Below are 13168 nucleotides of genomic sequence, written 5' to 3'. Positions count from 1 at the left end.
TGCCCCTTTGCCCCGTCCCATGCTGGTCGAGAAACGGTACCTGTGAGACGAAGACTTCCTTGTATGCTGATCGTAATTGGTAAATATGAAAGGAAAATTGTAAAATTGCATTGTGTTTCTTTTAGGTAACCAACTGCTGATTTTGATAAGAGCCCTAGCTAGGAGTTTTCTAAATTTATGTTGCTAAATTGTTTTTGCATGAAGTCCCACATGCCGATGCTAATTTGAGGTTAGACGAGGATTCCATATGTCGCACGATGCAATTTGAGATCTTGTTATGCTGAGTAAATGTACGCAATTAGCTCATTACAGATTATCGTATTAGTGATTTGCATTGCCATTATCGAATGCCTTGTGATTCAAATGCTACATAGATTACACTTGTTTCGCCGTTATGGACAGCTATTAATGTTCATTTATGTTTATCATTTGGTGTTGAGACACATATATATTGTGCTAGCTTTGTTAATATAGGGAAATAAATTAACTAACTTTGCAATAAACTGGTGTGGTTATTCCTGACTGAAAGGTCAGGGTTCGCCGAAATGTATTCTGGATTAATTGTTAAGTGTTATGTAGATCAAGGTATTGCTTATGTTCGTTATTGATTATTGATTTGATGCGACTGATCGATATAAGAGTACGGAGAGTTCCCACTTAGTCAAAAGATTCATCGGCCTAAAGAGCGTCCGAACACAGGTAAATTATTACTACGGTTCGCTCTATCAGTAGATGGTAGCAGAGGACGGTTACGTCTTTTGGGACCCTGTACTCTTAAAGTACATGGTGTTGAATTAACGGTTACGCATTTTGAGACCCCATTCGAGAAGTTGAATTAGATTTTTCTTGGATAAAACTGATTGACAGAATGATGATGGGCTAGGTCCACCGCGACTTTCCCGGGATCTCGGAGCCTGCGAATGGAGAGAACGGAGGTGTGGAAACAGCGTTGGCGGTACTAGTGATGGTATGAGTGAAGTTAGGGTTTTGCGCTTGCACAGCTTATTGCCGCAGGGTGTATGAAAAGGTTGCGAGGAATCTTTTTTTTTTTTTTTTAGAGGATAGCGGAGGTGCGACTCCGAGTGTAGAAGTAGTGAAGTCGTCGAACTTCATAGAAATAGCGGAGGTGCGGCTCAGAGTGTGAGAGTAGGGAAGTCGTCGAACTTCATGTGCGTGTGGCGCTTTGTGCATAAAAAGGTCCACGTGGTTGTTGTTGTTGAGACGGGCCCTGCGAGGTCAAGAGACTCCGGAGTATGTTGATCCATGTTGTGGTCTGGGCGGTTTAGTAGGTTGATCGGGCGTGGTCAACGAGTCGGTACGGGTGTTAGGGAGTGAAAGGAACTTCGACTTCGGGCTTTGACAAGATTCTAAGTGCACTAGAATAGATCATTGACAAGTTGAGAGCAGTCTGCGGGTCAGATTTGCTTGCGAACGTGGGGACCGAGAAAGACGGAATAGCGGCCGAGGCTAGTGAAAGGTCCCTAAGGTCCTGAAGCGACTGTGTTACCCTTCCTGTAGTAAACCGACAGATCTGTTTTATTTTTTGGTAGCTCGCAATATATGCAAGAAGTTGTTACGAAAAGAGGTGAGTGAAGGAAGACTAGCTGCGAGGCTTTGTCAGCCGCAGTGTGTGAGTGTGACGTCACTAGGAGCCGCGCTGGGATAGGGTGGTTGGAGAGAAGGGTCGCGCACGGATTGGACGCTGTCCGTGGGGCTCGATTGGAAGGGGAAAGGCAAGCGAAGAGTATTCCGGGAATCAAAGTCACCTATTGATTACAAACTTTGTGAAATAAAAGACGAGAAAATGAAATTCCTTAAAGCATTTAGGAGTGCGATGAAGGGGGAGTCTTACATTAAAGCGAGCGTAGGAGAGGAGACGCCGCCCGAAGGTACACCAGCTTACATTGTAATGGAAGAGAAGGGGGTAGCTCCGTGTCTTTGGCTAAAGCAATGGCACAAACTGACAGAGAAACATGGGAGCGTAGCGTTCCCGATACATGGGACATTCAATATAAGGATCCTAGAGAATTTGAGATTCACGATGTACGACATGAAGGTACCTCCAAGGCCAGCACAGTTTGAGGCTCTAGCGATTTGGGAACTAATGGCCAGACAGCAACAGCAGAAGAAGTTTGAGACCAGGATGAGAAAGGTAGAAAAGACACTAGCGGATGCTAGGTGGGATAATGCACAGAAGGTGTGGAGGTCAGATGTACTGCAGGGAATAAAACTGTTTCCCGCAATTACTAAGGAAGAAGAAGAGACAGGCAAGAAAGCTACCTGTAAGACAGACAGGAAGTGTTCCAAGGATAGAGAGGACGAGGAAAAGTTGAGAAGAGAAGAGGAGTTAGAGGATGAGGAGTTAATAATGCAATTGCTGAACGACCGTCCACCACCTTATGCGGAGAATGGACAAGGTCCAAGTACCAGTTCTGCCCCTCCGGCACCGGTACGGAACAGTGAAACCCAGAGTTCAGGAGCATCATCGGGATCTAAAGACCCGAGTTTACTGTTCACCCCGCAGATACCGCAGGTTAGGAGAATATACCCAGATGTGCCCATACTGAAACCAGCAGAAAATTATCAGCCGCAAATGCCAGGGTACTACAGCAGTGACAACGGTGCAGGAATGATTCTAGATCCAACCGTAAGGGGAGTACAGAATGGTCACAATCCAACAATGACACAAGCTGAATCAACTCAGTTTTTGATGCCTCAGAAGCAGATGCAGGGGGGAAACGCACATGCTCAAATGACGGGGAGTCAGATGGGCATGCCGGCAATGATGACCCATGGTGTGGGAATGAGCATGCCTCAGAACATGGGAAATGGACAGAACCCAGATGCGATATCCCTACCCATTACTGTAGGTCCACCGGTACCTTTGTATAGTCAGCCTAACTTAGGTATGAGCAGTCAGGGATCAATGCTGCAGAATGGGACAGAGAGGAGGTGCATAGAAAACACTCCAGGGATAACTCCTATAGCGGCTCAGCCAAATGGATCTGGGTCCTTGATGGAGTTTAGTCCCATATGTGCTCAGTCAACACTGGTGAGGTCGAGCCCCCCACTGATAATACCTCTAACATCGAATACTGAAAAGTTGCCGCAACCATCAATGGCAGTCGATGTGAATGCTACACTGATGCGGGTAAATGCGCAACAGCTGACACAGTGGTTCAACAGTTTGAATTCCACACAAAGTTCAGACAGTGGGAAAGGAGAAGATTACCTGAATAGGATGAGGCTGAACATGGAAGCACAAGAATTGGTGGAAGGGACTATGGGTGTGAATAGGTTAGAGTCCTACACGGAAGTAGAGTTGAGATACCTATGTCCAAAGATTACGAAAGAAGTGAACAAGGTACATAAAAGTTTGCAGGAAGTAGCGGACAGAAACGGGATTGACATAGACAAGATGAAACACTTGAGCAGAAGCTATAGGTTGGATTTTGGGGCCACAGATTTTGAACACATGAGGTCAGCAGGCATGAAGGCGCACCTTAGAGAATTGCTGCAGAGTGCACAAGTGTGGAGGTGCTTAGACAAGTGGGAAAGCAGATGGGTAAAGAGGAAGGAAAAGAGGAGGGACAGTGCTACAGAGCATAATGAGAAAAGACCACAAAGCAGCGAGACAGTAACCATGTTACCAATGAGGGAGACAGCAGGGGGAAAATTAATACATGTACCATGGCACAGAAGCGATATTCAGTCTTTTACGGATGATTTTCCCAAACTGAGAGAGAAACCGATTGAATGGTATCAACAGACCGATAGGTTTGTGAAGCTTGCAAAATGTCTCTGGGAAGACCTGAACACTCTCTTCGAGATTGTAGTTCCAGCAGATTTGTGGGAGGATTGCAAAAGAGCTGTAGGTTGGCCGACAAGTGAACCAGAAAGAGACAGGGAGACGGGTGCACCATCACCTATGGTGATGAGCTTGTACTACAAGGTGGTTGAGCATTTGAAGACGAAGGTTGCCGCGAAAAATGTGGATTGGCAGAAGATCGATCGAACGGCCCAAGAGGCTAAAGAGTCGATTCATAGTTACTAGGGGAGATTGTTGAAGGCGTTCAAGAACTACAGTGGCACGGAAACAATAGAGGCGAAGGACATGCTTCATTTTGTGTTTAGATTTGTGGAAGGGCTGAGACCAGAGATAAGTCAGATGATAAAGTCGCATTTGATTTGCTGGCAGTCGAAACCGATTAATGAGGTGTTGAATTATGCGAAATACTGTAGCGATGAAATTGAAGTGAAACAGAAAAAGTTGAAAGAGAAGGTGATGATGATGCAGCTTAAGGCAGCTCAGACAGGTTTGCAAGGTCTGCAAGGGTTGCAACGGTTCCAACAGCAGGTACCGCAACCGCAGCCGCAGTTGCAGGGAAATATGGCGTTTCAGCCACAGGCCAGAGGCAGAGGCAGAGGAGGTTTTGTGAATAATGGTCCGGATTTGAACACTGTTGTGACTGGTGTGCAGGCAATGAAGAAGGTGATGCCGTGTCACGTGTGCGGAATTGTCGGTCATTGGAAACGCGAGTGCCCGATGGTGGTGCAGGAAGGTGCAGGTGCAGGTGTAGGTGTTGGTCAGCAAAACAATGATGTCAATGCATTTCAGACAATGAGGGGACCGAAAATGAGAGGTCCAAACCCAAATTTTCAGACCATAAATCAGTTGCAGGGATTACAACCTATGCAGCCGCAGCAGATGCAGATGCCCCGTATGCAGATGACGCAAATGCAGCCAATGCAACAGCAGTTACCTATGGTACCTAATCAGCAAATGCAAATACCTTTGGCACCAATGAGTCAGCAGCAAGTGATGGTTCCTCCACAGGTCTCGGGTCAGGTAATGAGTACAAATGGCACCGTACAACAGTTCCCATTACACAGTGAGAGTGGAATAAACAATGTATGGGAGAGTGAAAGCTCAGAAGAAGAAGGAGATTGTGTGCTTGCAGCATCCTTGGAAGTTTATCAAAAGGGTCCGTACGTAGAGGGAAGAGTAATGGGTCATCGTGTCTCGTTCTTGGTTGACACAGGAGCCACGCGTTCAACTGTTAAGAGCAGTGAAGTACCAAATTTGCCACTCTCAGGGAGGACAGTCCAAGTGGTGGGAGTAGAAAACAGGCACCTGACGAACCCAATAACAGATCCGGTACCAGTCAGCATCGGTAACTATCAAGGGGTACATCAGTTTGTGATATGTGACTCAAGCCCAATAGCACTGTTAGGGAGAGACCTATTGTGCAAATTGGGATGTTCGATCATGTGTTCGAACGAAGGAATAACAATCCAGACGAGCAGTGATGGGGAAGAAGAGGACAGTGTAGAGGGGGATGAGATGGAAACGGTAGATGAAGAGTATCCTCTGATTTGTCTTTTCCCGATGATAACTGAAGAAGATATTCCAGCTGAATTACGGGAAACAGTCGGAAAGGAAGTGTGGGACATGACAGGGAAAGAGGTGGGATTGATGAAAGGAGTGGAACCAGTGAAAGTGACTGTAAAGCCCAATGCAATCTTTCCCCAGACCCCACAATACCACATGGCACAAGACACCCTCATGAAAGTTGCCCAACTTATTGACGAATTTGTAAAGCAGGGGGTACTGAAAGAAGTGTTAAGCAGTCCATGTAATTCACCAATAATGGGACTAATAAAGCCGAGTGGAAAGGTCCGACTTGTGCAGGACTTGAGGAAAATAAATGACATCATAGTCAAATGTTGCCCAGTAGTACCGAATCCAGCTGTGATAATGTTTCAAGTCCCTTGCGATGCTGAATGGTTCTCAGTCATCGATTTGTCACAAGCATTCTTTTCTGTGCCTCTTCATGAGGACAGCCAATTCCTCTTTTGTTTCAAGTTCCTAGACAGAGTGTACAGTTGGTGTCGAATTCCTCAAGGGTTTTCTGAGTCACCATCAATCTTCAATCAGATTCTAAAGAAAGACTTGGAAGAGTTAGAATTGCCATTCGAGTCAACCCTAGTACAATACATTGACGACTTACTGGTTGCATCAAAGACAGAAAGTGGCTGCACAGCCGATACCATTGCTCTGTTGAACCATTTGGGAAGGAATGGACACAAGGTGTCTCCTGCCAAATTGCAGTTCTGTCAGGAGAAAGTGAAATACTTGGGTCACCAGATAGAGAAGGGGTCACGGAGAATAATGAAGGAAAGAATAACAAGTGTACTTCAAATGAGTCCGCCCAAGACGAGAAAGGAGGTGAGGAAGTTTTTGGGAATGGTGGGCTACTGTCGCCAGTGGATTCCCAACTTCTCGACCCTAGCAAAGCCTTTACTGAAACTGACCCAGAAGGATGCCTTGGATCAAATTGAGCTGAAAGGAGATGAGATGGATGCTTTTGTTGAACTGAAAGAATGCATGTGCAGGGCTCCAGCTTTAGGTATGCCTGATTACACAAAGCCTTTCACATTGTTTTGCCATGAACGTGATGCATGTTCTTTGTCTGTCTTGACTCAAGCCCATGGTGGCGTAAACAGACCAGTAGCGTATTTTTCAGCTACTTTGGATCCGGTCGCAGCAGCACTTCCAGGGTGTTTGCGCGCCGTAGCAGCAGTTGGTATCAGCCTCACTCAGAGTGAAGGAATAGTGATGGGACACCCAGTAACAGTCATGGTCCCTCACTCAGTTGAGATACTTTTGACCCGCTCCCGAACGCAACACATGACTGGAGCAAGACTCACAAGGTATGAAACGATTATTCTGGGCTCACCGAATGTGCAGCTGAAAAGGTGCACTACGTTGAATCCAGCAACCTTGCTTCCTGGAGAAAATGCTGAAATTGAGAACGCTGAAGACGTCGAGCATGACTGCCTTCAGGTGACTGAATTTTGCACAAAACCCCGACCAGACATTAAGGATACTAAGCTTGATGAAAATGACCAAATTTTATTTGTTGATGGTTCATGTCTAAGAGACGGGATGGGGATTTTGAAAGCAGGATACGCTGTATGTACTGTAACAGGTGTCTTGGAAGCGGGATGGCTCCAAGGAGTCTATTCTGCACAAGTAGCAGAACTTGTAGCCCTTACCAGAGCATGTCAACTGTCTGCATTGATGAAAGTCACCATTTACACTGATAGTCAATACGGGTTTGGGATTGTGCATGACTTTGGACAACTATGGTCACAGAGAGGTTTCCTGACTTCTTCAGGATCCCCAGTGAAGAATGGGGAAAGGATAAGGGAATTGTTACACGCCATTCAAGTGCCAGCTGAAGTTGCAGTGGTAAAGTGCAGTGCTCACACGAAAGGACAGGACTATGTTTCTCTGGGAAATGCATATGCGGATCAAGTCGCAAGATTTTGTGCCTTGAACTGTATATTACTCAGAGATGAATGGAATTCAATAAGTGAGCCAGAACTAGAACCAGCTGAAGCATTTGCCTTGAAGGTCGTAGATACGATAGATGAATTAAAAGCATTGCAGAATAACGTCAGGGAGGATGAAAGAGATTCCTGGATTAAATCACAGTGTATAAAGAGACCAGACGAGTTATGGGTTTCAAATGAGGGAAAATTTGTTTTGCCAAACAGTCTCTTATCACAGCTTGCGCGGTTCTGTCATGGGCAAGCTCACCTAGGGAGAGATGCCATGATAAGATTGTTCAAAACTGATTGGTTTAACCCCAGATTTCGTCAAGCTGCAGAAGCAGTTTGCCATCGATGTGTCACTTGCCAGCAGATGAACCCAGGAAAGGGAACAGTTGTGAACGCGAGCCACATTGGTAGGGCAAGCGGGCCTTTTAGTCGTATGCAGATGGACTTCATTGAGATGCCTGTGCATGGAGGTCTAAAGTATGTGTTGGTGATTGTGTGCATTTTTAGTCACTGGATTGAGGCATACCCCACACGTAGAAATGACAGCCTTACAGTTGCAAAGTTATTGTTGAGAGAGTTAATACCACGTTTCGGATTCCCGATCTCTTTAGAATCAAATAGGGGAAGTCACTTCAATAACGAGGTGATAAAGTTACTCTGCGAAGCGCTGAACATTGAGCAGAAACTGCATTGTAGCTATCGCCCTGAAGCATCAGGATTGGTGGAGCAGATGAATGGTACACTGAAATCAAGAATGGCGAAAATATGTGCATAGACAAATTTGAAATGGCCTGACGCATTGCCCTTAGTGCTAATGTCAATGAGAAACACCCCTGATAGAAAAACTGGATTGTCTCCGCATGAAATTCTCATGGGCAGGGCTATGAGACTTCCTGCAGTTCCCGCAAACGCGCTTTTGAATATTACAGATGATATGGTGTTAGACTACTGCAAAGGACTGGCTGACGTGGTTCTCTCTTTCTCTCACCAGGTGGAAGCGACCACCTTGCCACCGATCCAAGGCCCAGGACACGCACTGAAAGCAGGTGACTGGGTCGTGATAAAGAAGCACGTGAGAAAGTCGTGTCTGGAACCCCGTTGGAAAGGCCCTTTCCAAGTGATCCTGACGACAACTACCGCTGTGAAGTGTGCGGGGGTTCCCAACTGGATTCACGCCAGTCACACAAAGAAGGTGTTGTGTCCCACAGATGAGGAAGTTGAAGCGCTGAAACTGCCAGTGCCTGATAAAACAGTGCCGAGTGCTGAGACAGAACAAAACCGAACTGAAAGCGAACAGGCAGGAACGGAGGACAGAGAGATCTTCTCTGAGGACGAAGAGACCGACTCACTTGGGGAAGACCAAGGAGAAAGTTCAGACAGCGACGAAGAAGCTGAAGGTTACAAAGAACCTGAAGCAGCTGAGGGTAGCAAAAAGCCTGAAGCAGCTGAAGGTGACAAAGAACCTGAAGCAGCTGAAAGTGATACAGAGCCTGACGAAAGTAACGGTGAAGAAGGGCTCGAAAAAGGTGAAAAAGCAGGAGAGCCTGATCAGAGGAGGGCTTTCCCAGAAACAGACGATACAGAAAAAGAAAAAGAGAACGTGATCGATTCCCCAGAGGGAGGGGACAAGGCAGAACAGAGCGAAAAGGTTCAAACTTCTACAGAAGAGGTCGCAGGTCCATCGAATGGACACGGTGCAAAGAGGAGACTAAGTATATCACCAGTAAAACAAAGGACTGGAGAAGGTTTGAACGACGGAGAAAGGCCAAAAGTGAAAGAGAAAAGAAAGGAAGTGTCTGTCGTGGTACCAACCTCGAGTGAAGAAAAAGACTTGACAAAAGAGGAAAGTACCAGCGAGGCAGAATCGAAAAGAGAAGCAAAATTGAAAAGGAAAAGGATACCGAACAGAAGGTATTCCGGTCCTGAATGGGCATATGCAGTCAATGACGATTGGACTGACGAGTTTGTATCTCTAAGCATCGAGAACGAAGAAGAGGAAGAGATACCAATAGAAAAGAAAAGTTTTATGGACAGTGTTGATTGAAAGGGTGATAAATGATACTGCTTGCTACAATCTAAAGTGAAACAAACAACCAGCTGAGACTTTGCTAAACAGATAAAGACTGAGTTATTGCCGAATTGAGACAAATGCTGCTAACCGATAAGTGACTGGCCTCCTGAAGAAAACTGTGTGAACATTGCGCTCGTTCAGCTTTGTAACTGAATTGCTAAATAGTTTCATTTATAGGTGCTTCTAGCTCTCTGATTCTATACAGATCATGACGCAAAACAATAGAAAGAAATATTGTAAATATGTGTGTATAGGCTTGGTAATTGCATGTGTACTAATAATAATGGCAATTGTGCTTGGAATGCATGGAAAGGGTGAGAATGAGAAAATTGATGCTTCTACTTTTGCTCCTGTTACTGTCACTGAACTAACCGCATTGAAGAGGCTAGCATTGGATGAGAGACTCTTGCACGATAAGAAAGAGCTTTCGTATAATGTTTTCTATCGCTTGCTAACAGAATATGTTGAGACAATGGATGCGAAAGATTGTTATGTGTGTACACAGATACCGACATCAGTGAAGGAAGGGGTGACATATCACCACATGCCTCTTACATACGGGATTACATGTAGTATAGTAATGTCTAGGTTTTATGGTCAAACTAACATACAGTATTTTTACTCAAATTATTATGTTACCTTTGCTTATGTTCCTATAATAGCGCAGCTAAGCCAGATTGCTAAAGATTGGGATGCTAAGATAATGAGGGAATTTTTCGAGCCAATGCTACCTTTTGAAACGGCTCACGCTCATAGGGAAAATCTTACCTGCTCGCTCTCTGCAGTAGAGATAATCTTTTTAGATCGCACAGATGATAGAAGGGCACAAATGAAGGCGAAATTAGAAAAGGAGTTACATAAGAGGACTTCAGTAGATAATTATGATTTTGCTGCAATAAAGACACAAGGGAAAATTGCTTTAGATGCTTGGCATGTAGGGAAGTTTTGTATATATCGAGGTGAATCTTATTATGACAACATTTTTGTAGGAGCGAGTGAGTGTAAACACACGTTTATCTTTAAGGCCAAATGGACATTCATGATGGATGGACTTGACCCTGTCATTCCAGGTGTATATTACATTTGTGGGTATAATGCCTATTATCGTCTTCCAAAGGGATGGTGGGGGAGATGTTATTTGGGTATAGTGTTCCCAAAGGTTTATCAACTGGATGACCTATCGATGATTCAAAAGACATCTGGATCCCATCGTATCCAGAAAAGAGAGACCGCAGCTGCTGTGGTAGGAGATATATTTGGAGCCATGATTCCTTCATTGGGAGTTGTGCTGAATTCCATCAAGATAAGAAAGTTGTCTACTATAGTGGATAACATGTTGACAAAGTTTTCAGGTGCTATAATCCTGATAGATGCTGAACTTGCAGCGGAAAGAGCTATGACTCTTCAAAACAGGCTTGCTTTAGACATTCTTTTAGCAAAGGATGGTGGCGTTTGCAAAATGCTTGGTGCACGACACTGTTGTACATATATCCCTGACAATAGTGTGAAAATTAAAACTATGCTTGCTAATCTAACAAAAGAAAGTGCAGATTTGAAGGAACTGAAAGAACCAGGAGTGTGGGAGAAGGTTGGAAAAGGACTTGCTTCAGTGGGACATTGGATTGGGGGAATTTGGAATGGAATATTGTTAAAAATAATAGAGGGAATTTTAATAGTGATAATTTGTGTATTTGGAATTTGGGGAATAAAAAGGGGAATAATAATGATTATGGAAAGAATTAAAAGAAGAAAGGAGGAGAAAATTATGAAAAGAATGGCAGAAGAATACAAAGCGAAAACTAGGGGAACTAAAAGGAAAAGAGAACTGACAGAATTTTAATGGAATAAAATTTGTGGGCTTAATTTGTGTGATGACCAGTAGTCATCAGAGGAGGGATTGATGAAGCAGAAAATGAAGGTTTTGATTTATTAACGCGTAAACGTAGTGTGAAATAATCATGTGTGACTTTAACCGAACTAATAAAGATTGTACGGGGACAAAATGTACCCTTAGAGTAGTTTGCCAACATTTATAAGCGCGCTTTATATAACGTGGTGTATTAGAATTGCACTAATCCGACATAATCATAAACGTGTGCTACGATTTGCTTGTTTGAAATGCTTTAGCTTAGCATTACTTTAATGGAGGCTTTGGCCTAGTTGCCTGGTCTCACGGTTTAGATGCTCGTATTTTTCCAATGTGCTATTAAACGTGTATTTTTGCTTGAAGCTGTACTTTTCCACTGAGACCGTTCACATGCTTATCTTAAAGTTTTGTGCCAGCCTGGCATATTTTCTCTTTACTCCAAGGTCGATTTGCAGGTGCGGACAATGGAGGCTCTGAAAGTGAACTAATTGGTATACAATGTTGCAACGTGCGTACCCATCTCCAAGGATAATGTATGCTTAAGTAAAAGCTTGAGAACTGTCGTTTTTGATTGGACAATTTGAAGCTAACCTATGAACCCTCCAATGGAAGACCCTACTGGATTCGAACTGTTGTCTATAAAAAACCAGGTGCACGAGAGGAAAGTAGCCATTACAGCCATTACCAGCTATTGCCCGACATTGCGTCATTTCGTAGCTATTATGGCCCATCTTGCTGCGACGCCATTTTGAGAGATACTTTGATGCTTTCTCTAATCGAGAGAAAGAGACTTTAAAATGATTCTTGCCCTAGAGACTTTAACTTTGAAATGCCCTTTGCATGAAGTAGTAGTTTTATTGCCGCCGTGAGGCAATTGCCCCGTCCACCCCTGCCCCTTTGCCCCGTCCCATGCTGGTCGAGAAACGGTACCTGTGAGACGAAGACTTCCTTGTATGCTGATCGTAATTGGTAAATATGAAAGGAAAATTGTAAAATTGCATTGTGTTTCTTTTAGGTAACCAACTGCTGATTTTGATAAGAGCCCTAGCTAGGAGTTTTCTAAATTTATGTTGCTAAATTGTTTTTGCATGAAGTCCCACATGCCAATGCTAATTTGAGGTTAGACGAGGATTCCATATGTCGCACGATGCAATTTGAGATCTTGTTATGCTGACTAAATGTACGCAATTAGCTCATTACAGATTATCGTATTAGTGATTTGCATTGCCATTATCGAATGCCTTGTGATTCAAATGCTACATAGATTACACTTGTTTCGCCGTTATGGACAGCTATTAATGTTCATTTATGTTTATCATTTGGTGTTGAGACACATATACAGTATATTGTGCTAGCTTTGTTAATATAGGGAAATAAATTCACTAACTTTGCAATAAACTGGTGTGGTTATTCCTGACTGAAAGGTCAGGGTTCGCCGAAATGTATTCTGGATTAATTGTTAAGTGTTATGTAGATCAAGGTATTGCTTATGTTCGTTATTGATTATTGATTTGATGCGACTGATCGATATAAGAGTACGGAGAGTTCCCACTTAGTCAAAAGATTCATCGGCCTAAAGAGCGTCCGAACACAGGTAAATTATTACTACGGTTCGCTCTATCAGGTCCCAAAATCCACTGCAAGCACCATTATATATCTTGGATTAGGTTTATGGCCCTTAGTTAAGATCTTAGAAGCAAGACCTTTATTAGTCTGGCACTCTATGTGGTCAGAAATTAAGCTAAATTAACCCAGGAGATAATCAGGGATTGCATGTCGCTGGACCTCGTGTTTAATATTTTATGGCTATCTAAAATCAGGAAGTCACTGCCAATTCTCGGAGATAACGACATGCACCTTTGGGAGTCCACGGAGGACATAGC

The sequence above is a fragment of the Pleurodeles waltl genome, chromosome 9 (assembly GCF_031143425.1).
Source record: "Pleurodeles waltl isolate 20211129_DDA chromosome 9, aPleWal1.hap1.20221129, whole genome shotgun sequence".
NCBI classification, from domain to species: Eukaryota; Metazoa; Chordata; class Amphibia; order Caudata; family Salamandridae; genus Pleurodeles; species Pleurodeles waltl.
The sequence above is the reverse complement of the archived record's forward strand: the minus strand, read 5'-3'. Positions refer to the sequence as shown.